Below are 22,634 nucleotides of genomic sequence, written 5' to 3'. Positions count from 1 at the left end.
ATTGCTACCGTGCGTCTTTAATAGCAGCATAATCAAAAGTTATGATGCATTTTTCTGTAATCACAAGAAATGCTATCCACTTAGCACTAAGTAAAGCCAATTCCCACATACACAAAAAAAGCAAAAGCATTTCAATTTTCATTTCGAAGCGAGTGAGTCAGAATCCATTTGGTAAAGCCGTTAACAGCAACTGTGTGCCCCTTTCAGTTCGTAGCAGGTACAATTTTCTTTTAACAAACAGCCAGGCAGAGGTCTCTGATGCTGGATTAACAGGGTGTGCGCAAACCTTCGTCCTATTGTGCATTTAAATGGGGTAATAGGGACCATTGGGGAGCAGCAACATGAATCTTCAGAAGCACGCCAATTTGCCAGCGACAAAAGCATCGCCTTAGAAACAAAGAAATATACACAAACTGGTAAGGGGTTGTCTCGTGGGAACACCAGAACACCACAGCCTAAAAGTGCGCCCCAGCGGTCTTCGTGGGGGCTGTTAGCAGCTGTGCCAAAGCCAGAGAAGGGAGGAAATACCTTTATTTTGTAAAGAGTATCTGTGTGTTGTATTTCCTCACTCTTTCCCCCAAAAGGAGGATGTCAGCAAAAAACAGACAAGTGCTAAATTTTAATTGGGTTGAGAAGACCAACATTCTCCCCTTTCTTCATCACACTCACACACACTCACACCTACACACACACACAAACACACACACACAGCCTTCTCTGGGAACTGTAAAGACAGTTGACAAACTGTATTTGTCTAATGTAATTATATGTCCTAAGGAACTGATATGCAATTTAAAACAATCAAACCTTAAATTATCACCATGGCACAGTGTTCCCTGTATCTCCTTCCTTCTCTGTCCTCTCTTTTTCTCTCTTTAATTCTTTAGGAAACCATATTGTACAGTGGGTTTGTGTGTGTACATATACATACACATACGAGCATATATACAAATACTTATTTTGTTTTAATCTAGCAGAAAGTTTTAATAAGAATTATTGAAGCACATTGAAAAATTCATGTTCTCCAAAGTAATTGGCATTTGGGGGGGGGGGGGTATTGTTTTCTCGCAATTTAGTTACTTCATTTAAAACCTAACCAAGAAAACCACATTGCAATTGTTAAGTCCCTACTATAAAGCGTATGCTAGGGTACTACAGTCAAATCCAACAGACACACACTCCCGGTGTGAGTTTTTAGGAGCCACAGGTAATGAGCGCAGAGCAGACATTCGCAATTATTAAAACATAAACCACTAGAAATGAAGTCATTTCAACGAAGCTGTGTCCTACTTTCTCAGTTTTCAGACTTCAAATAAGTTTCCCCCAGATTTTTACTGAAGCAGCTGTTGACAGCAACAGGGCAGGGCTGTAATCCGAACTCAGTTAACAGGATGCAGGCTCCGGCCGGTGTTGACCAGCTGACACGAAATGGAAGTCAGTGCGTGGGCCTGCGGACCTAGCACACGGGAGGGGAAGCAGCGCCCGCATTTGACCCGTGCGGGGGATGTGCCCGAGTGGGGCATGTGCCAGTGGGGGGGGGGGTGTGCCGCCTGGTGACGTGGAGTGCAGGGTCCCTCCAGTATCACGAAGCAGTCTTGCCTCCTGAAGCTGGAAGGATCAGTGTGCCGATTTTTAAGGCACGGACCATGCTCTAGATTCAGCATGGTGGGTACAGATCACAGGTTTGAAAACACAGTAAAATTTGCTGGAACTATTTATGAAGAAGGATAGATCATTTGTTCTTTTATAGCATTCCGTGTGGAAAACTGACCTGGGGTCCCTTTTTATCTGAAAGAAAGCCTTCTGAAGTGAAGCTGAATTAAAAAAAAAAAAAAAAAAAAAAAACATATTTTTGTTGGAAAATATAGCAGCAGGATGGTTCCTATACCCAGATGGAAATATAAGGTCGAGAGAATAGATGCCAAAATGTTACCAGTGCTGGGCTGCCTCCTATTAATCAGCTTATAGGTGATTTTAGTCTTCTTTAAGTTTACGACATGTCTTTCCTGATTTTCTGTAATTATACATATTACTTGTAAAATAAAAATGAAAACAAATGCATAACTATGCAGAGATGACCCAAAGGATAGAACCCTGTGGAACCCAGGACAAGAGTGGGAGTCCAGACCAGCAGGGAGAAACGGGCTGGCCGGACCAGGACGGCTGAAATGTTCAGGTCACGTAGGGTGGGGCCGAGCTCAGCCTGGACACAGCAGGAAAGGTGAAACCATGAAGGCGTCAGGGCTCAGTCTGTTGTCGCCTCATTCCGTCCTTTGGAATGGTTGCAGATTATAGAGCAGACCAGCCTGCCTGGGGGGAGTACAGGTTGTACCCTGCACAGGGGTCTGCGGGGGTGGGAGCTGAAGCCCAGCTCTGGGGTGGGGTGGGACCTCCCAGAGGAACAGGCACCTTTTCCTAACCACTGGGTAGCACGGTGCGAGCTGAGATGTGAACTAGGGAACCCGTCCATTATAAGACGGGGTACTTTAAACTCAGGCATGGTCCCTGCCAGCACCCCCAGTCTCCAAGTGTACCCACACATCATGAGGAGGGTCCCCTCATGTGTGCTCACCGTCCTCTGCCAAATCCTAGTCTGGGCAGGTGAGCGCATGCGTTTCCTGGTCCTCAGGCGTAAATTTGCAGATTCTTGAGGGTAACTGAAATAAGAGTGCGTAATAGGGTACAATTTCGAAACAGCAGCTCTGTTACTTGACTCTAAGAATGTTCCCTCTTTTATATAATATGAACTAAAGAAGGAATTATCACCTTAAAAGACAGTTTTAAAGAAAGGGCAGTTTTGACGCTAACTGTGGAAAAAGTGCCACTTAGGAAAGAAAACTGGTTAAGTATATGCGACCATTTGGCAAATCTTGTTGGCATGAATACCTGTGATGGGTACCTCTCACCTTGCTTTTCAAAAGGATTTACAGAGGGTGTCACATGCGTTTAGCCTTGAAAGGGGTGACAGCCCCCAGCTCCTCTGGCTGTAGTCACCTCGGACAGGCCCAAAGGGGAGAGAATGTGGCAGAGGACGGACAGAGAGGATTGTCTATCACTTAGACTGAGGAGCCTGCCGACTCCTTTCCTGTAAGAGCTCATTCACTCACACCCTGCTGGTGGGTCACTGACTATTCCCCGGCATGGAATGCCAACATTCGATCTTGGCCAAGCCCTGCGTTCAAGGACAGAGGAAAGAACTGGCCACATCCTGCTGGGCCTGTCGCCTGGGCCAGCTGCCCATCGACCAGGCTGTGAGTTACCCCAGAACTGGCAGGCGTTCACCAAGGAGGGGACACCTTTGGTGGGGAAGCAGAGGCGGAGCAGCACAGTGGAGTGAGTGGTTTTGTCAGTTTTTAAGCCCAAGTCATTGCAACCAGTAGTGGCCCAGTGAAGTCTGGGTTCACAACCCCTGGCTAGAGCTTTGCGGGTGACGTGCGGAGATGACAGACGAGGGACAGGAAAGTGGGGCCTTCCACGGAGTAGCAAAGATGCCTTCTCGCTCTTTTCTTCCGTTTCCTCAATCCACCTTCATAAATGCTTTCTAAAAAATGCCCTAGAATAAAATAGAAGGAGCAGTAGTGTGAGATATAGAAGTGAGACGTAGGGTAGAGGCACAGCAGAATCATAGTCAAAACTCATAGCTGGGAGGAAAGGTCAGGACCCCCCGGCTGCATGTGTTCTGCAGGCTTTCACGTGTTCTGTGATGGCCCAGGCTCTCGTGGGGGTTGGTGGCAGGGAGGGGGAGCAGTGCGGGGCGGGGCTGGTACAGGCAGAAGGGGCGGGCAGAGGCTAATGTCCTCTGCATTAGGATTCTGTATAATATTTCCTGTAGAGAAAAAAAGGAAAGAATTCTACCATGTTGAGAAAAAAAGGGGATGGTGGGGGCACCCCCCTCTTCTGAGCAGTTAAGTCCATGGTGTTAAGTCCACTGTCCCAAGGACCCACCAGTCAGTGGCAGGGCCTCCTGCCCTGACTCCCCAGGATACCAGGCTGCCTCTCATTACACAGCCTAATTCTCTATGAGATGGTTGAATTAAACAAGGCCATTTTGGTTTTCATCTTGAGATCCTAATTATTTTATGTTAAATATCTCGGTAGCGCATACAAATGAATTAAATGTGTAAGGACAACATTAAGTCCAGATGAGATGAACCCGCTCTCTCTCTGTCTGCCCGGAGTTTCATATTTTAATCCATTACCGCGTCTGCTGATAAAACTACGTGGCATTTCTGAGAGTCAACACCTGTAACTTCTTTCTTTCTTCAAGGTCAGGGTATTATTTTTTTAGGAGGAAACTTGTTCTCTTAAACCAACCAAGTGTGATTACCAAGTGGTTTTGTTTGTTTGTTCTGTTTTTATCCTGCAAGAATTCACATAGAAATGACAGTCGGCGAGGACAGAGTTGCAATCCCTTCCCAACCAACCCTGGTCCTGCCGTGACCGCTGAGGGATGTCTGAGAGCACAGCTCAGCTTTCCCGCCTCGGCTCCTATGCGTTTCGTTTAGTTACCGACACGAAGGCTTAGGACCTTAAGCTGGGAGACACACACGGTCCTCTGTCCTCACTGGCCTCCCATTGCTCCTCTTCGCGTAGTAAGGCATAGTGTGTGTGAGAGTGTGTGTGTGAGTGTGAGTGTGTGAGTGTGTGTGTGTGAGTGTGTGTGTGTGTGTGTGAGTGTGTGTGTGTGAGTGTGTGTGGGTGTGTGTGTGAGTGTGTGTGTGTGAGTGTATGTGTGAGTGTGTGTGTGTGAGTGTGTGTGTGAGTGTGTGTGTGTGTGAGTGAGTCTGAGTGTGTGAGTGTGTGTGTGTGAGTGTATGTGTGTGTGTGAGTGTGTGTGTGAGTGTGTGTGTGTGAGAGAGTGTGAGTCTGAGTGTGTGAGTGTGTGTGGGTTTGTGTGCACGTGAGTGTGTGAGTGTGAGTGTGTGAGTGTGAGTGTGTGTGTGTGAGTGAGTGTGTGTGAATGTGTGTGAGAGAGTGTATGAGTGTGAGTGTGAGTCTCTTTAGCGTTGTTACGGTGCCACGCGTGTGTTAGCTCCTGGATTCCACACAGGGAGTATCTGTGGGGACTACTCTTGTCTATTTCAAACCAGAAGAGGTAAAAGCACAAAGATAAAACACTTTCCACAGTCATGCAGGACCCCCGGGCAGCGGGACGCCGGAGCCCAGAAGGTGGGGCCCCCAAGAGGCAGTGCAGGTGCCTTGGTTCAGTGACTCAGGAATCAGACCAAAGAAAACAAAACAGCCACCATAGCAAGGCCTGCGCTGGACAGAGCACAGAAGTGACGGCCCCTGGGCCTGTCCTCCGGGGACATCTGACACTCCCAAAGGAACCAGGAAGGGCAGGGGACGATGGAGAGGCGGGGTCCAGGGGCCCCAATTTGAGTGCAGTCTGCAACCCCAGAAGCCGAGGAGGAACAATCTGGACAACAGGGACAGAGCTGGACAGGGCCTGGGCAGGACCACCGCCCGGCACTGAAGAGCTGACTGTGGGAGAGGTGACAGAGGCTGCAAGGAGACTTGCCCAGGGAGGCACACGGAGCAGAGCCTGACACAGGAGGAAGGGCCGGGAGGCAGCCTGAGTGCTGGCCCTCTACTCCCACCGCCGTGCCAGGGAGCACGTGCCACCTCATTCACATGTCCCCCACCTGACCCACTGGCGTTTTCAAAGTAAAAACTGTGTCTCGAGTCCTTCACGTACACCACAATTTTCGGGACGCAAACAGGGCCAAAAGCAAACTACACTGTTGACTTCGTGTTACCAGCGCCAGCTGGACAGCTCGCTGTCCTCCTACAGCCTCTGACGCCCTGGCCGCACACACCCAGTGGTGGTGACCTGAGCCGGAGCTGAATCGATTGGCGAGCCTGCTGGAGGTTTCAGGTGTGAGGTTGGGACCCTGGTGCGTAAGCAGATTTTTCTCCACTTCTAGAGTCGCCTCAGCTGGGACAAGGACAGTGACACTTTCCGAGAGGGTAGCTGTCAAAGCCGACGCAACAGTGCTCTCCCTTCACAAAGCCATTCTCAGACAAAAGCAGGTGGAACCTGGACGGTGAGGGGATAGAGACAGACGCTGGAGGGGGGCAGGCTCCCTGCCCACCACGTGGGGGGAAACTGGGGGAAGGTTTGCCAACTGAGAACGTCGTGGGGTACGGGAACCCCCATGCCCACCGTTCTGCACTCTGCCAGCTCGACCTGCGTGCATCTGTTTCCATTTGATGCAGACAAAAACCTTGCTTCCCGCTGCTTAACATCAAAGCTGGAGACCTGGCCTCAGCTCATTGTCACAGCTGCTGTCACTAGAAACACAGCCACGATTACAAAGCCTTGTGCTCAGAGTGTGGAGAGGGAAGCAGAAGCTGGGCAACAACAATGGAGGGGACCCCTCAGGACGCAGGATGTGCCCACATCCCAGCCTCACACTGATTTTGGGCAGAGCCCAGCAACGTGGGACCAGGCCAGCCAGCTGGGGTAGGACCCCGGGCTCGGCTCAGGTCTGTTTTCAGCTCTCCCGGTGTGATTGCAACCTCAGGCCCAGCCATATCCTTCCCACGTGGCTTTTGCTTATCACCCTGCCTGAATCTCAGTGACAGACAGTGATCTTCACCAGTTTCAACAATACACCGATTTGTAAGGATTTCACGGACCCAAAAACACCACACAAATTAGCACCGGCCCTGGGGGTCTCAGAAGAAATTAGATGCAGGACTTCAGTGAAAAGTAATGGGTGCTGCCTCTCCTTTCTTTATGTTTGTGGTGTGCTAGGACCGGGGTGGCATGGGGTGGGGGGGCTTCTCACAGCAAAGCACTGCTCTGTCCACTCTGACTCTCCTGGAAATGCCCAGAGGGTGGAGTTGGTTAAACTTAGGTCAGAGTGGAAAGAAATGACAACAGCAGTGCAGGTGCTGAAAGCTCATAAAAAGGGACGCAGGGCTGTAGTCACCCGCCCCCAGCCTGGCACATACCTGGCACTCAAACATTTGGGGAAGGAATACGGAGTCTATGCGAGATTGTACTGGACTCGTGGTGTCTGAATTTGCTGGCCTTTGGCAATCTCTGTCCTCTTCTCTCTCCCACGCATGCTGGCACTTAAGCTCCTGTGGCCGTCCCTCAGGCCACTAGGCATGTGCCCACCCTGGGCTTCTGTCTCCAGTGCCCCTCTGCCCCTTGGCTTGGCTTTGCACACCCGGGTCTTGTACGTGGACTCGAGGGAGGCGGGTGGGGACTGCACCCTCCTCTCGCTGCTTTGTCCCTCCCCACGCTCCCTCCCATGTGCACGTCACAGGGCGTGTCCCACATCCACTCACATTCAGTTGTCTCCACAAATGTCACTGAGTCCCACACTGGCAAGGTTCCGTGCACAGCAGTGGGCACGGGATCTGTCCTTGAAGAAGTTCGACAAATGAATAAATGACCTTCAGTGGATTCACATCAAACTGGGAGGCAAAAAGGGTTTCCGTGACCAGAGTGCACCCCAACTCCACCAGCCAGTTGCACAGCTGATCACAGGACAGCAGAGGAAAAAGGACCGTGAACCCCTTGTCACCCTGCAAAAAAGAACTGAGGGCACAAGAAGTACCCATGACACAATATCAGCACCGTTCTACTTCATGTGGGCAGGAAGGAGGACGTGTCAACTTGGGGTTCAGTACGGAGGGTGCCCCCACTTCCCGGGGGCACTGTCCTGCCCCTGCTGTCACTGGCCTGTCACCCGATCCTGGGAGGAAACTCGGCGTAGAAACGATGCCCCTGAGCCTGAGTGTGTACAAGAGCCTGAACGCGTCACGCATCCTCAGCAAAAGCAGGGCCTCTGCGCTCGGCTCTCAGGGCTCCTCGGTGAGGACCCCCACGGCAGCCTGTCCACACTCTGTGCTGCCATGAAAAGTCCTCGCTGTCCTGAAGTCAGGGCAACGGTTCCACTGCCGCCGGCATCTCCAGAAGCTCAGGATTACACCCCGTGTCCAGTTCCAGGACTGTCTTACCCCCAGTCACCAATTTTAATAACAATGTCCTTTTCCCACGTGTTTTCTGACCGTTTCCTGATATTTACTTTAGCTGCCCTGTATGCACCTGTGTCCGGGTGTTTCCACGGTGGTTGTCTCCTGCAGGACACAGGCAGATGCCAGGTCACACGTCAGGGGATTCAGGGCGGCTTTGGGAACCAAGGGCTCCCTGTAGGGACCCCATAAGACCGAGGACCCAGGACCTCAGTCGATCGCTTGGACCATATGAAATGGCCAATAATCGATCACTTTTGCGTGTGTGTGTGTGTAACTCTGAATTTAACCTCATTTTATTTAAGTATAGTTGGTACACAATATTAGTAGTAATGTAGCAATTTAACATTTTTACACCTTCCAGTGTGATCACCGCACTAAGACTAGTTAGTACCCCTCTGCCACCCTTCTGTCACCACGCACACTTAGCACACTTATATGATTGACTCGAGGCCCCTTCCCCTTTTTCACCCATCGCCCTCCCCCCAGAACAAAGAACCATCAGGTGGGTCTTTGTTGCTGAGTCTGCTTTTGTTTTATTTGTTCATTTGTTTGGTCCACTTATAAGTGAAATCATCTGATGTTTGTCTTGCTCGGTCTGACTTGTGTCAGTTATCATGAGGCCCCGCATCACCTCTGACCCACAAAAGTGGCCATGTTTTTCAGGCTGATTCCTGCTTTCTGGGTTAATTTCCAAGCCGTTGGGGTTTCCAGGTTTTGCACAGTGGTTCGCAGGCTCAGGTGTGTGGTGGGATCTTCTCTGAAGCTTCTAGATATCCTGACTCCAGGCCTTCCCCCCAATATCCCTTAGGATTGGACAAGGGACCAATATTTTTAGGTGAGTCCACTGTGCAGAAGTAGTTGGCAACCCTCCATGTTTCAAAGAAAGACCTCAGAATAGGTCTCGTGAGCTCCGCCAAGCTCATCCGTTATCAGGACGCAGGAGACACCCGTACAGACCGAGAGACTGACCCACAAGCTGAGTCTCTGGGTTGGACCCCAAGCCTGCGTCGTTTCCAGTGTGTGATCCCGTGGTCCCAAGGTTACCAGGGGTAGGCCAGGAATCCGTGTCCTGCCTCCCCCCTGTGTGCCGTTAGCTGATGATACCCTTGCCCTTTCCGAATCGGCCAGGCACAGGAATGGCCTGATGCTAACTAAGCACACCATCCCACCTCCGCTTAGGAAACGTGGTCTGTTGTCGGAGGCGCTTCTTCTAGAAAACACCTGTTTTCCAAAACAGAAAGGAGAGAAAGGAGGCTGCCCGCCCCCCAGTCTCACCGTCTGCGTCCGTGCTGCTTGTGCCTGCAGAACCATCTGGAGCGGGCCCTGCCCCCATGGGGTGTTTGGCGAGGGCTCGCCTCACCGAGGGGCCTCCCGTTACCCACCTTGGCTCAGCGCCCCAAGGCCAGTGATGTAAGCCAGATGCCGCGGCTTCAGGCTGAGTCTGACGTCATCGCCTGTCAGGGCCTCCGGCCTCTCCCACCACCAGCCAGCCGCTGCCGTGTGTGCCGAAGTTCAAGGTGGGTGCTTCGTGTATCCATTCCATACGGGGCTTATTAGCAAGCCGGGCTGCGTGTGATAAATTGGCCGTGTGCTGCGTTTGGACTCGCAATGCTCTGCAGGTTTTTCTAATTTAGCTTTGCCATGGCTCAGCCAAGATGGGACTGAGGGCGGAAGAGAGGAAAGGGGGGAAACGAGAAAAGAGCTTGTGTTGTATATCAAATCCTCGTTGCGCCTTGGCTGGCTCTGAAATGAAAGGCCTTTTAAGCTGCCACCCTCCAGGCGTCCAGAGAGCTGTCTTCCTGGGGCCGCGCGTTTTTCTTGTGAGTGAAGGGCCCCAGCTCTTTCATGATGACTCCCCCATTCATTATGAATGGCTGTGGCTTTGCTCCAAAGCCGGCCCTTTCTTCTTTTCCCTTCCTTTTAAGTTTGGACGTAAATGTGCACACATTCACCCCCACACACACCTCCTCAGAACCAGCACCCAGGCGGGTGGGCGGGCAGGCGGGGGAGGGGCAGGTGGCACCGCCAGGCTGCGTCCTGTGTCAGCTGCTGTACTGGAGACGCTTGGGTTCCTGTCTTCCCAGGCTGTGAGTGCGTGCGTGTGTGCGCGCGTGTGTGCGTGCCTGTGCAACGGAACAGGGAGTCTGTCTCCCGTCAGAGCGACTGATGTTCCTGCCTCCCGGAGGCTGGCCTTCCCGACCGCGTTTTCTGAGTCCCTCCCGCTGCGCCCACATCAGAGGGCAGGAATCATGGGGCCCCTGGTGCCAGGCCTGCCTTAGCCTGCGAGGGCCACTGAGCGCTTCACAAGGGCAACACCTGGGGAGCAGATGCCGGCTCAGGGGCCGTGAAGGAGGACAGCCCCGTGCCACCTGCCCCCTCGCCAGTGCCGACTTGGAGAGAAGGCGAGTTTTCCTGCTTCCTCTTCCTTCCCACAGTGTCACGGGGTGATTTACGGCCGTTCTCTGCCAACACTCCCTTACCCCAACCCGTCCTATTCCAGTCACCCCTGAATCTACTCAGGCTACTCCTTGGACACAGAGGAGAGAAGCGGCACGGCTTAGCGGATCTGTTCTGGCTTTGGAGCTGGACAGGCGTGGCCTGGCTGTGTCGCTGTGCTTATGCCAGTGAATTAGCTTTCCGTACCTGCACGTCCCCCACCCCAGTACAGGAGGTGCAACAGCTGTGCCCCCCACACACCTGGGTCACCAGGCTCGGGAGCAGGCTTGGCTCGGAAGGGCTCAGTTGTTCCCCATCGTCACCACGATGGTTCCTTAGACGTGTGCAGTGTCAGAACACTTCCCTGGGCTGCTCCTTTTTCCTGAGAAGGGATTTCAGGTTGTACTTCAATGGGGGAAGGGCAGAGGCTGGGCGGTCGGGGGAGGTCAGGTCAGGTGGCCTGAGCACCTGACCACCCTGCTCCCAGCGTGACAGGGACCCAAGGTGTCAGGCTCTGTGGCTCTGGCACTCAGGTCTCTCCATTCTAAGTGGACATTTTTCCTACAGTCTAACATTTCTGAAATGAAGATTTATTTTCAGTTAATGTGGAGATCTAATATGGAAGCATTTTGTCTCGGAAGGGAGCCACACTATTGCCGGTGCATCCTAGCACTGATGCGGCGTCATGAGAGTCCAGAAGATGAAGTATTTGGCAGGGAGCGTGGCTGCTCAGCCGTCCTCTGTGCGCAGCCTGCTTTAGAAAGGCCAGGCGGCAGCTGGCCCAGGTGGGGGCCCGAGGATGTCCGTACCATTCCGCTAGGAAACGGGAGGGGAGAGTGGCTTCCGCTGCCATTCCTGGGACGCTCGCCTGTGACCGCATTTAGATCTGACGCTGCCCCTAACTCAAACTCACAATGTGGGGTGACTTGACCAGCTCATCACCTTCTGTGATGTGTGACTCCCACACGTGTAGACCAGGCTGACTCTCAGAGCCCTGCAGAGTGAGGACCTGTCACAGGCACCCCCTGTCCCCCCGCAGGGTCTGATAGTTGGTCATTTACTGAGCGTCCACAGGGGTTAAGGGCTTGGGGTGCAGAGGTGCCTGTGCCGCAAAGTGACGGGCTGAGAGAGGAGACGGGTAGGAAAGACGCGGTTTTTAATTGCATGAGGACCCCAGGTGTCTCCTTCTCCCTGTTCCTCACGGTTCTGCGGGTTGGGGTTCTTATTCCCACTTCACAGAAGGGGAGCTGGCACTGTAAGTGGCTCCGAGACCTGCCCGTCGACGGTGCAGTTGGTCCTGAGACCTGACTGAATGCTGCAGCCGGCCCCAGCTTGGCGCTCCTGACCCCGTTCCCCGGCTCTGCTTTTGCTTTTTTTTTTTCACTTGTTTGTTTTTTCCATGCCGTTTACTACTTTCTCATATACCATATCACTTACTTTCCATTTTAGTGGTTATTTCTTAATTTTCTGTCTCAGTCCCCCAGGGTGAAACTGCCACAGGGCTCCTGTTTTGTTCACTGAGAGCACAGTGTTAATAAAAGTTGTTGAATAAATGAGTTGCTAGATAGTTCCAAAGACTCCTCTGATCCCTATTGTAACGTGAGTCCATGATAAGTGTTCTTGAGAGGTTTAGATAAAATGCTAAGGGGCTCAGAAAAAGAGTACAACATGTTGACCAAACCTGGCTGCAGAAGTCTGCAGAGAATAAACAGAGTTTCCCAAATGATGGCCCACTGGTGACCGTTTCAGAGTCACCTCAGGACGGGCCAGTAAGGCGGGTTTCTGGATCCCTCCCCAGATGCTGTGCGTTACGTGTTCTGAGCCCAAGCATTTTAATGCACTTCCCAGGTGGGTGGTGTATACCCGCAAACCCCGAGAGTCGCTGAGGGTTCCAGCGGGGTGGCGAGGCCTGGGAAGGAGGCAGGAAGGGCGGTGGTGACACGAATGCTTTGGTAGACGAGGAGTTGAGGGCCAGACGAGTTTAGTCACTTGTCCCAAGTCACAAGCCAACAAGTGGGAATTCGGTGTCGAGGGACTCCCTGGTGTATTCCACGGGCTCTAGGGATCTTTCACTTCTTCACATCCCTGAAAAGTGGGACTTCATTCTGGGCGCTCACGAGCGTTCGTTGAGCAAGCTGATGCCTCATACTGTGGAACCAGGTTGAATGATGCTCCAGGTCTCTCCTCGTTTACGTGAGCCTCCGGCCAAACCCCCAAGTCCCAGACTGCAGAACCCAGGGCCTTGCGTAGCCGCCAGCAGACAGACAAACCGGCTGCTCTACCCCATCTGGTGGGAAAGGCGTCGGGGAGGGTGGGGACACGTGTGGGCAGCAGGTAGGAGGGCGTGGCTGAGACTCCCGCGTCCACTCATCCAGTCCGGCTGGGCCGCTTGGTGCTTCTAAAGCGTCACAACCCTCCCCCATCCCGAGGTTGGCAACGTGCGCACAGAGGTTTCCGTGCAGCTTCAAGGTGCACTTGGCTTCCCGTCAGCACCCCGCATGTCACCCCCAACTCTGGGGGGCCCATCAGCCCTTTACCTTGCCAACCAGTGGCTTCACTCAAAAACAACAATAAAAACAGGAAGACTGTCATAAAGTTGTATTTTTACTACAAGTTTCCAGGATTAAAGAAAATGCGAGAAAGCAAAGCACACCCTGACAACACCCCACGTCCTGTCACATCCCGTTTGTACCGGACAGCCTTGGGGCGTGTGATCCGCAGCCAGAAATAAAGTAGGGCTGGCAGAGCCGGCCGGCCGTCTGTGTGACGTGCCCGTGCTCCCAGATGGTGCTTCCTCTCCGGCTTTCTGGTAACAATCTCCTCCATCTAACGAAATGAGGCAGAGACTGCCCTGCGAGTCAGTGGGGGTGGCGAACCCCCCACCCCCAGCCCAGCTCCGCTCAGCCATTCTGTACACATTGTGCTGTCCTTGTTGTTGTCACGGGCCACACTTGTTCCTCTGTCCTTTCAAAGCATGTGTGTGTGAATTTTTCAAGGGCAAGAACTCTTTCCTCCTCTTCTCGCAACCCAGTCCCAGGCCGCCCACAGGGCGATCAGTACACTTAGGTGCACACGTGGGGACAGCGCTTACTGCCTGAGCACTTGCCTTCCTCACAGTCCCAGAGCCCTGCTGAGGGAGGGGACGGACGCCCCAGAAGCCCTCTTGTCACCACCACGTGCCTCTGCTCCCTACTGTGTTTCCCCGAAAATAAGACTGAGTCTTACATTAATTTTTGTTCCAAAAGACACATTAGGGCTCATGTTCAGGGGAAGTCCTCCTGAAAAATCATGCTGGTGCTTATTTTCCGGTTAGGTCTTATTTTCAGGGAAGCACGGTAGTTCTGGTAGGAATCCGTGTATCTACATGTTTCCTCCAGAAAAGAAGACACAAACTGCCTTCAGGGTGAAAGCATCCTGAACGACAGCAGCCTTCCCTCTCATCCTTTGGTTCCTCACAATTGTTTGCCAACCACCGGGGCCAACCTCACCCATCCCTGAAATGCTGGATGAGTGACTTGCTTTGACTTCTGACTGTAGGTCAGTGTCAGGCCGTGAGGAAGTCACTGGCCCCGCGTAGCCTTTTTCTTGACAAAGAAAATTTGCAATTAGGTAAATAAAATATGAGGTGGAGGGCCATTGGCAATGAAAAGCTTCCCGCGGACTTGCCTGAGTCTCCGATAAGGATAAAAGACGTGACAGAAAGTGCTGGGGGCCCGCGGTTTGCAGCTGTGCCCCCAAACCCTTCCCATGAATATGTCACAAGAAGCCTGCTGCCCATCTCCCGGGGGGGGGGATCTAACTGACTCCAAGGAGAGGGGGCCGTGGCTACAGCTGTACTCGAGCTCGCTCACGCTCCTCTCTCGATAGCTGATAAGATGCAGCCCAGATGGACTTGCTTACGTCTGAATCCTGGGGCCTCAAGTTGCACTTAGTAATGGTCACCCTTTGGCCCCAGACACACCCCTCTCGCACCCTGGGAGTCTCACCTGTTTGTGGGCCCCCACGGCCCAGCTCATTGGAATCACAGCTAGAACCTGCAGGAGATGGGACAGCCTAGCAGTGCCCCTGAGACTTGCCTGAAGGGTGAGACTTGGAAGAGCTGAATGAGGGATCCGGTCTCATCCACACATTTGCTTCTCTGGAAGCAGCAGATGTTAAGTGCCACAGCGGGGGCCCCACGGCTCCTGCTCGGGCCCACAGGCCTCCGTTCCTCTCTACGGAGAGGCTCATGCGTGGAGATATCAATACCGGCCGGGCCGTCTTCACGGGTCTGAAAATTACAGCCACTGATCCCCTCCGGCCTCAACTGCCAGGAACCCAGCCCCCGGTGCTGGGTGACAGGGTGGTGTTGGGGCGCCCACACTTCCTTTCCGGTGAATGTAAGAATCATCTTCCCTCATCTCCATTCTCCCTTCCCCCCACCCATCCATAGGTTGGAGCTTTCTTCATTCCTATAAAAGCTTCTTACCATTTACTGAATAAAATCCAAGTTATTTTTGTGATGCTTCCACAAACCTGTTGTGACTAAAATAGCCCCACCTGCTATTTTAGCCCCACTCTCTTCTACCTACCAAGCCAACGACCTGCACCCTCCGCCCTCAGTGTGTCAGCCCCTCCCTCTCACCTAACGAGCAAGCGTCTCTTCTTTCGCTACACCGCATCTCGTGTCACCTCCTCCAGGAAGCCTCCTGGGACTGCCCCCTCCGTGCTCCTGGGCGTGCCGCTTCCTCCTGCAATCGCCCTCTGTTAGAGCTGTGCAGTCAGCATCCTGAGTGCAGAAGCCACACGGCATGTCTTGGAGCTTGTGGTAGCAGAAGACAACCTCAACTCACTATGTATGGCTTAGCTGGCTGCCACATGTTCTGAGCTGGACCCCGGCCACCCTGTAGCTCACTGGTCACTGCGCCCCTGGTGGCAGCAACATAAGGCAGAGGGGGTGGCTCAGTGTAGGAGCAGAATGCAAGCTTTTGGGACCTTGGAGTCCTAACCAAGGACGACTTTATCTTTGTCACTTTATGGCCGCTTGGTGTCACTCCAACAGTGAACTCTCCTGTCCCATTTACATGAGTTGTAAATGTGTTTTCACACTCCTGCCTGGTGAGGCACTTTCCTGTAATGCTGATGGTTAATTACCTGACAATGAGGCCCCTCTCCTGGGGGAGGGGGACAGAGGGGTTATGTGCCTCGGGCTTGGCTCAGACCTGCTGTCCCCAAAGCGGTCCCTCCAGACCTACGCAGCCCGCCCCCAGCCTCCCCAGCCTTCACTTCTCACTCATTTTCTCCCTCTGTTCCCTCTGTCAGATCCCAGAGAACAGCAAGGAACCTTCTGGGTTTTTAGGAGATTTCATTGTACTTGGTAATGTACGATTTATAAACATAAATAAAATAAATAGGATTCTGAGGGAATAAATTCTAACAGGAATACAATAAATCTCCTCCCTCCAACGCCGTCTCTCCGATGTTCTCCTCTCCCTGTCGCCTTTGGTCCCTTCTTTCCATCAGAAGAAAGTTGGGGGAGGGGAGGCGAGGAGGGCGTAGGGGAGTGTGTGTGAGGAGCAGAGCACAGGCTGCATTGAAATGTAAATTCCTGCAAATTATTAGGCACCAGAGAGCAGCTCTCACCAGCCCTTTGTTCCTCAGAGTCACGACGTGGAATCTGGAAGGATAATATCAGTCAGATCTCAGCCACACAAAGACGCCCGAGCCCCGTGTAATCAGAGCCCCAGGTCCACAGACAGCCCCCTCCCTTATCAGCAAGGTCCTGGTCACCGCAGCCCCCGCCCAGTCTGAATCCCTGTGCCCAGGCGGTGTCCTTTCTGCCTGCCCGCCTCCCGCCTCCCGCCCCCGCCCCTGCCCCGGCCGCTGTCTGGAAAGCTGGGCCTCCTCCTCCTCGGCTGCAAACACAAGGCCACCTGGATCACGCCATCTCCCAGCCTCACGCTGGGGACGCGGTGCGACTTCTGTCCACGGGAGGGTCCTGCCCGCGCGTGTTCGCCCAGAGCGAGCTCCTCACGGTGGATGAACAAGCTGTGGTCTGGGTCGGTGCAGAGCTGCCTCGGGCCTTCAGGGACCAGCCGTCGCCCAAAGCCAGCCGGGCCTCACCTCACCTTCTTCCCTCCTCAGACGGACATTCCGCTGCAAACCCACAGGGTGGCAAGGGCACATGCCACAGGCGTGCCTACCAGGGGTGCCAGCGCCCCCGCAGACCCCCGGGCTGCCTGCCTGCCTCTCAGGGGCCTCCTCCGTGCCCCTCCGTGTGCGCCCTTTGCCCTCGCTCCACCGCTCTCTGTCCTATCACGTCGCCGCATTCCGGGCCCTCGGAAGATGGCTGCCAGATCGTGTCAATCCGTGTGATACACTGAGGGACGTGTGCACACGTGTGTGCCTATGTGTGTGCTCACGTGTGCTCGTGTGTGTGTGTGCACGTGCGCACGGCTGGACGCAGGGCGGCAGCTACGAGGAAGGAATCGCATCAGTCTCGCGTCGGCACGTCCACACTCACTGACTTTCTTGGCCGTTGTGGGTTTGCCAGAGCGATGGTTCCTGTGAGAACAGGCCTCCGTCTTTACCTGCCGGGTCTTGGCTTTCCCAGGAACAACGCCTCTGTCTAGTCGCTCTCGGTAACGGTAACGCATGTCACCTGTTTCAGCACTTGTCAGACCTGACTTCATCCTCGCAGGATCTCTGGCTGTCCTTTCAGACTGGAACCTCTTTACGAATGTGGATCACACAGGAGTCACTTTGTGCAGAGTCCCAGGCACAGCCTCTGGTCAGGGAAGGCCCAGGACGCGCCTGCGGGGCTGAGGGCAGCTGGGTGGCCGGCCCGCACCCCGTCACAGGTTTCCTTTCCCAAATGTGTCGTTCCTGCCCAGGGCCTGGGAATCTGCAGGCTCTGGGAAGACAGGGAGCACAGGGAAAGGGGGGTGCGTGCTGCGTCCTATGTGGGTTACTGACGCCCTCCCCGGGCTCCTGAAGACTTATCTCCGTGCGTTATGGGTGTGTGCTCTGTGCTGCGTGCATAGAACGTGCTGAGCTGAGAGCAGTCACCAAATGCCTGGTGTCCTTACAGTGCCACCGTTAGCACAATGACAGTGGCTACTCGCCGTGACAAGCGTTCTTGAGATGCTCCCGGCCGTGGGGCCGCACTGGAATCGTTGTCTGTCCCTCCACCCTCCCTGACGGCCTCCCTCACAGGTCATCTGTAGTGGGGGCTGCGTCACGTACACACACACGTCACATCTCTGAGCCTGACACACGGGAAGGCAGCCAGTGGGGCTTCACACCGCTGCCTGACGACCGTTCTCAGAATGTCTGTCCGACCGCGGCGCTGACCCCACATTTTCCAGTCAAGATAGACAGTGAACTCTTATGAATGTCGTTTTTTAGTTCTGGTTTTCGTGACTGAAACACAGTCAAACCCCCGCGTGGCCTTAGTCCATCCAGAGTGGACGGCGCCTTCAGAAGGCCGTGAATGTAGGAGACACTGTGCCACCGCAGGTCTGTGGAAAGAAGGGCGCCCCGGTGGGTGGTCTCTGGCAGTTTGTTAGGCGCCTCCCCTGGGGCCGCGTGAGTGATCACGCTGACACGTGAGACCCGGGGGCTGTGGGCACACGTGGGGCTCGCACGCCACGCCAGGAGCTTCCCTTTGATTTTGTCTTTTCAACCACATGTCTTTCCACATTTGAAGCTGCCTACCTCCCTACAAAACCTACGTTTTAGCAAAAAGCCCAAGGCCTTGGAGGGTAAGGGCACTGCTTCTGTCTGCTCAGCGTGGTTCTTCGTGTCCGCTCCCATTTTCCTGCCTCACCGCCACCCACATATGGGCTGCCCCGTCCAGCCACTCCCCACGGGTTCCCCTACAGGAAGAGGGAAGCAGACAGGCCTGCGTTCCCTCTGCCCGTCACACTGTTAACGGCAGAGCTCAGGACCTGTTAGGATACAGTACAAATGGGCGACACTTGTCTAATGTCTACATGGATTGATCATCTTCTCAAGGAAACAAATTGCTCCCCACAGGCTCCCAAATGCCATGCACTGGCTGGTCAACGGTGGGTCCCCAGTGCTGGGGACAATCCTGAGAGCAAAGCCACGAGGACTGAGACACCAGGTCCTGGAAAGGACTCCGTGTTATTTGAAAACCATGCCTGATGATCCTTTTTTCGGGGGGAGGGGTACTTAACTTCTCCCAACTCACTGTCAACTTTTACGAATCACTCTCTCTTCAGTAGCACCGCCACCCACATCCCGAAAGAAAAAGATGAGTCTTGAAGATGGCAGCCACCGGTTAGTATTTTGCTCTCTTTATGGAACAACAACAACTGTTGTTTGAGCACCATTTTTGCGGCAGACACTGAATCTAGGCACTAAGGATTCAGCAGTGAAAAAGAAAGCCGACAACTATTTCACTCTTGATGAAACTTAGACTCCAGCGATGAGCAAACAGACGATAGACATTGAATGAGTAAGTTAGATAGGGTGTCAGATGGAGAACAAGGAAAAAGAGAGAGGATAGGAAATGCTTTTCAATAGGGTGATTGGGAAGCGTGTCTTTGATATGATGACTTTTGAAGAGAGACTTCACAGCAGTGACAGAGTGAGCTCCTGGAAACCCGAGGAAGATTCTCCCCGGTGGAGGGCGCGGCAAGTCCAAAGAGCCTGGGGTGGAACTGTGCTGCCCGCAGAGGAAGCGTCAGGAGGCGCGTGTGGCTGCCCGAGCGGCAGGCTGATGTAAGAGCTTTGATTCTGAGATGGGAAGCCACCGACAGAGGAGGCATAGGATCGGATCTGGGCTTTCGAAAGGCTCCGTCTGGTAGCTGGCTTGAGAATCGAGTGCAGGGGGACGAGGGCGGAAGCAGACAAGCCATCGTGGTGGCCTCCTTAAACAAGGATGGAGAGAAGGTGACGAGCGGTGGCTGAGATCGGGTGTACTCTGACGGTACAGTGTGTAGCATGGGCTGGTGGTTGGTTATGAATGTGGGAAAAAGGACCCAAGGACGACACGAGGTTTTTATCTGAGAAAATGTAAGAATGAAATGGCCATTTGCTGAGATGAGAAGAATGGGGTGTGGAGAAACGAGTGTGAAGGGAAGATGAGGTATGAGGTTGGAGACAGGGAAAGTCTGGGATGCCCTGTGGACATTCTGGGTTAAGTGCTGAGTAGGCGGCTGGACCCCGGGGAGAGGCGAAGGCTCGGGCTGTTGACTTGGTAATCGTCGCATACAGGGTCTGCCTGACGTCACGAGACTGGAGGGTGTCCTGTCGGGAGGGAACAGAGACTCAACAGAGTGGGGCTGGGCTTTGTGCCAGGGCTTACTCTGGAGTTTAAACATCCATGAGGAGGAATCGGCAAAGGCAGCAGGAGAAGGAACTCCAGTGGGTTAGAAGGTGGACGGGAAAGTTTGTCCCTCTGGAAGCCACGTGACCAGGAGAGTGAGCCTGGTGGCAGATGACGAGAAAGCTAGATGAGGCCCGGGATGGACCACGGGACTTCGGCACAGGGACGTCACAGGCCATTTGAGCGAGAGCACAGAGGCTGACAAGCGCGTGTGAAAGGATCGTGGGATCCTGGCAACAGAGGAGGGCCAAGGACTCAAGTTTTACCCTAACAGGCAGCAGAGACGAGCCAATCAGTGCACAGGGCGTGGGGTCCAGACAAGTTTCTGTTTTCCTTTTTTAAACACATGGGGGAAATCACACCATCTTTACATCTGGATGGGGATCACCTGACAAATGGGAGATTTGATGGTGCAGCAGAGGGCAGGGGGCATTGCTGGGAGAGCCCCTAAGTAGCGGAGACAGGACTGGGCGTGACTTACACCCCCAGCGAGCTCCCCACCGCACGGTCACTCACTCATCAGCAGGGCTTATGTGAGCTGGGCCTGTGTGCGAAGGACAAAAATAAGGATTTAAAGATGAGGAAAATATTTCCTATCTGGGGAAATATGCCTATTGCCCCAAAGAAAATTAAGTCTATGGGGCTCCATAGGATATGAGCCCCCGGACACTAAATCTAGACAGTATGTGATAAACCTCATAAAAGAGTCACAGCCAAATGCAACAAGGCTTTAGAGAGAAGAAAAGATGTAGAGTCAAGTCTCGAAAAAGATGACGGATGAAGAGGATTTCACCCAACAAGGGAGAGGGAACAGCGTCCCCGGCACGGCCAGCAGCGTGAGCAAAAGCACTGATGGGGAAACCGAGCCAGTACATGTCATCGTCCCAGTGGGACCTGTCGTCCCCACCTCCTGCATCACTGTTGGTGGTGTTTTGTTTTTCACCGTTATAAAGATCAAGAGAGACAGACTTTCTAGGGAAAGATCCGAGATTAAATCTCAGCATTCATGATATGAAATACTCATTACTCAATGTCCCCCTTCAAAGTCAAGTCTAGTTAATAAAAATAAATGCGAGAGATGTGATCTCTGGTCTTTGTAAAGATGGAAACACATTTAAGTGTGGCCAACACATAGCACAAATCCAAGAAAGAGGTTAGCTTGGGGTCGGGAATACTTCTGCCTTATCTACACACACGCGTGCGCACACACACACACACACACACACAATGGCGGGCTGAAACCACCTTGCCATCTTACTATTTCCTGATGTCATAGTGAAGGGTACAGAAAAAGGGAGGCGCCCCTCCCTGTGCTGTATCTGAGACAGAGAGGAGAGAAGAAACTTCCTGTGACTACTTGCATGGAGCCAGCACTGACCACCGCTGTGTGACAGGCACGTGCCAACTCCAGGCAGTGTAGGGACCGTGGATGGGGACACAGGGCACAAAGCAGTCCTCAGTCTTCTGCCATGCTCCACACACATGACCTGAGGGTCCTCAGAAGTCGGGCCAGAGGGTTAGCAACATCGTTGCAACAAGTCTGCGAACGTAATTGTCAGACCTCGTATCGTGGGCGTATTATATGTAATGCAGTTATTGTACAGGTTCTAGATAACACATGTAGAGTGCCTGGTAGGTAGCACACCATCAATAAATAACACCGTTTTTGAACATGTATCATCAAGTACATCAAGTATGATACCTAGACTCTAGGTTGGACTGTGCTCTGCCACTCGCTGTGTGACTTTAGAAGAGTAGCTTACATAGTTCCGTGTTTCCAAAATGCTGTCATAATATTATCAGGATTATCCTAAGGATTGAATGCAGTAGTGCATTTAAAATTGTGCCCAGAGTGTAAAAGCATCGAGAAATGATAGCTGTAATTATTCCGTACATTGCGATGGGAGGGCCTCCTGTTCTTCATGTATAGATGGAGAGAGTGGGACAGCGTGGTCCCTCGTTCTTCCTATCGGTGGCACACTGTGATGACAGGACATGCTCTGCCAAATGGGCCAGCGTTCCCAGAGGGGAGCAGAGCGTCGTGCAGGGGAGGAAAAGCCAAGAAAGAGGACAGCCACGGAGACGAATTCTGCCACGGCCACACAGCTCTCCTGCAGAAGATGCCCGCTCGGTGTGCGACCCCCAGGAAAGGTCAGCCCCCAAAGCCATGCCACAGACGCCCTCAGCCCTGGAGGACCACCCAGACCTTCCACAGACGCCCTCAGCCACCAGCTGTCCAGGTCCTGGCTCTCTCCCCTGAGGGCTCACGGACACTCAGCTCTACTCCTGACTCACAAGCTTGTCCCCTGGTGCAGCAGGAGAGTGAGAGCTGCCAGGCCCAGGGCAGAACCCGGAGAGGACGGGCTGGCGGCCGGGCCCTCCCTGGGCCTGCAGGAAACCCAGACTATGCATCAGAGGAACTGATCCCAGGGGGTGCCTGTGTCTACATTCCAGGCAGAGGCGAGGCCCGCAATATGTAACCCCACGTTCTCCTAGAGGGTCACCCCGAGGCCCTGCATGTCACAGAGCAGAGGTCAGCCCCTGAGTGAGGGAGGTCACGGCTGACACGGGTTTGAGGCCGAGGCTCTCAGGCCCTGCTGTGCTGCAGAACCAGGATGTGAAAATGCGGCGTGTCAGCAGTCTCGCCGAGGACACCAGGACCACGGCAAGAGACCTCAGACATGAGGGCTCATCTGTCCTGAGCGGGGACCCTGGCTGGACGGGCCGGGCAGCCAGCGGCGGGACTGAGCCGCTTTGGCAGCGAGCGCTGTGACGCTGTGACGGTGACCCGCGGAGGGACAGAGCTGGGGCTGGGGCGGTGCCCCGCGTGTCGTCGGCCCTGCGGGAGCCCTCCTAAGCCTGCGGGGCG

This window comes from Rhinolophus ferrumequinum, chromosome 22, assembly GCF_004115265.2.
Source record: "Rhinolophus ferrumequinum isolate MPI-CBG mRhiFer1 chromosome 22, mRhiFer1_v1.p, whole genome shotgun sequence".
NCBI classification, from domain to species: Eukaryota; Metazoa; Chordata; class Mammalia; order Chiroptera; family Rhinolophidae; genus Rhinolophus; species Rhinolophus ferrumequinum.
The sequence above is the reverse complement of the archived record's forward strand: the minus strand, read 5'-3'. Positions refer to the sequence as shown.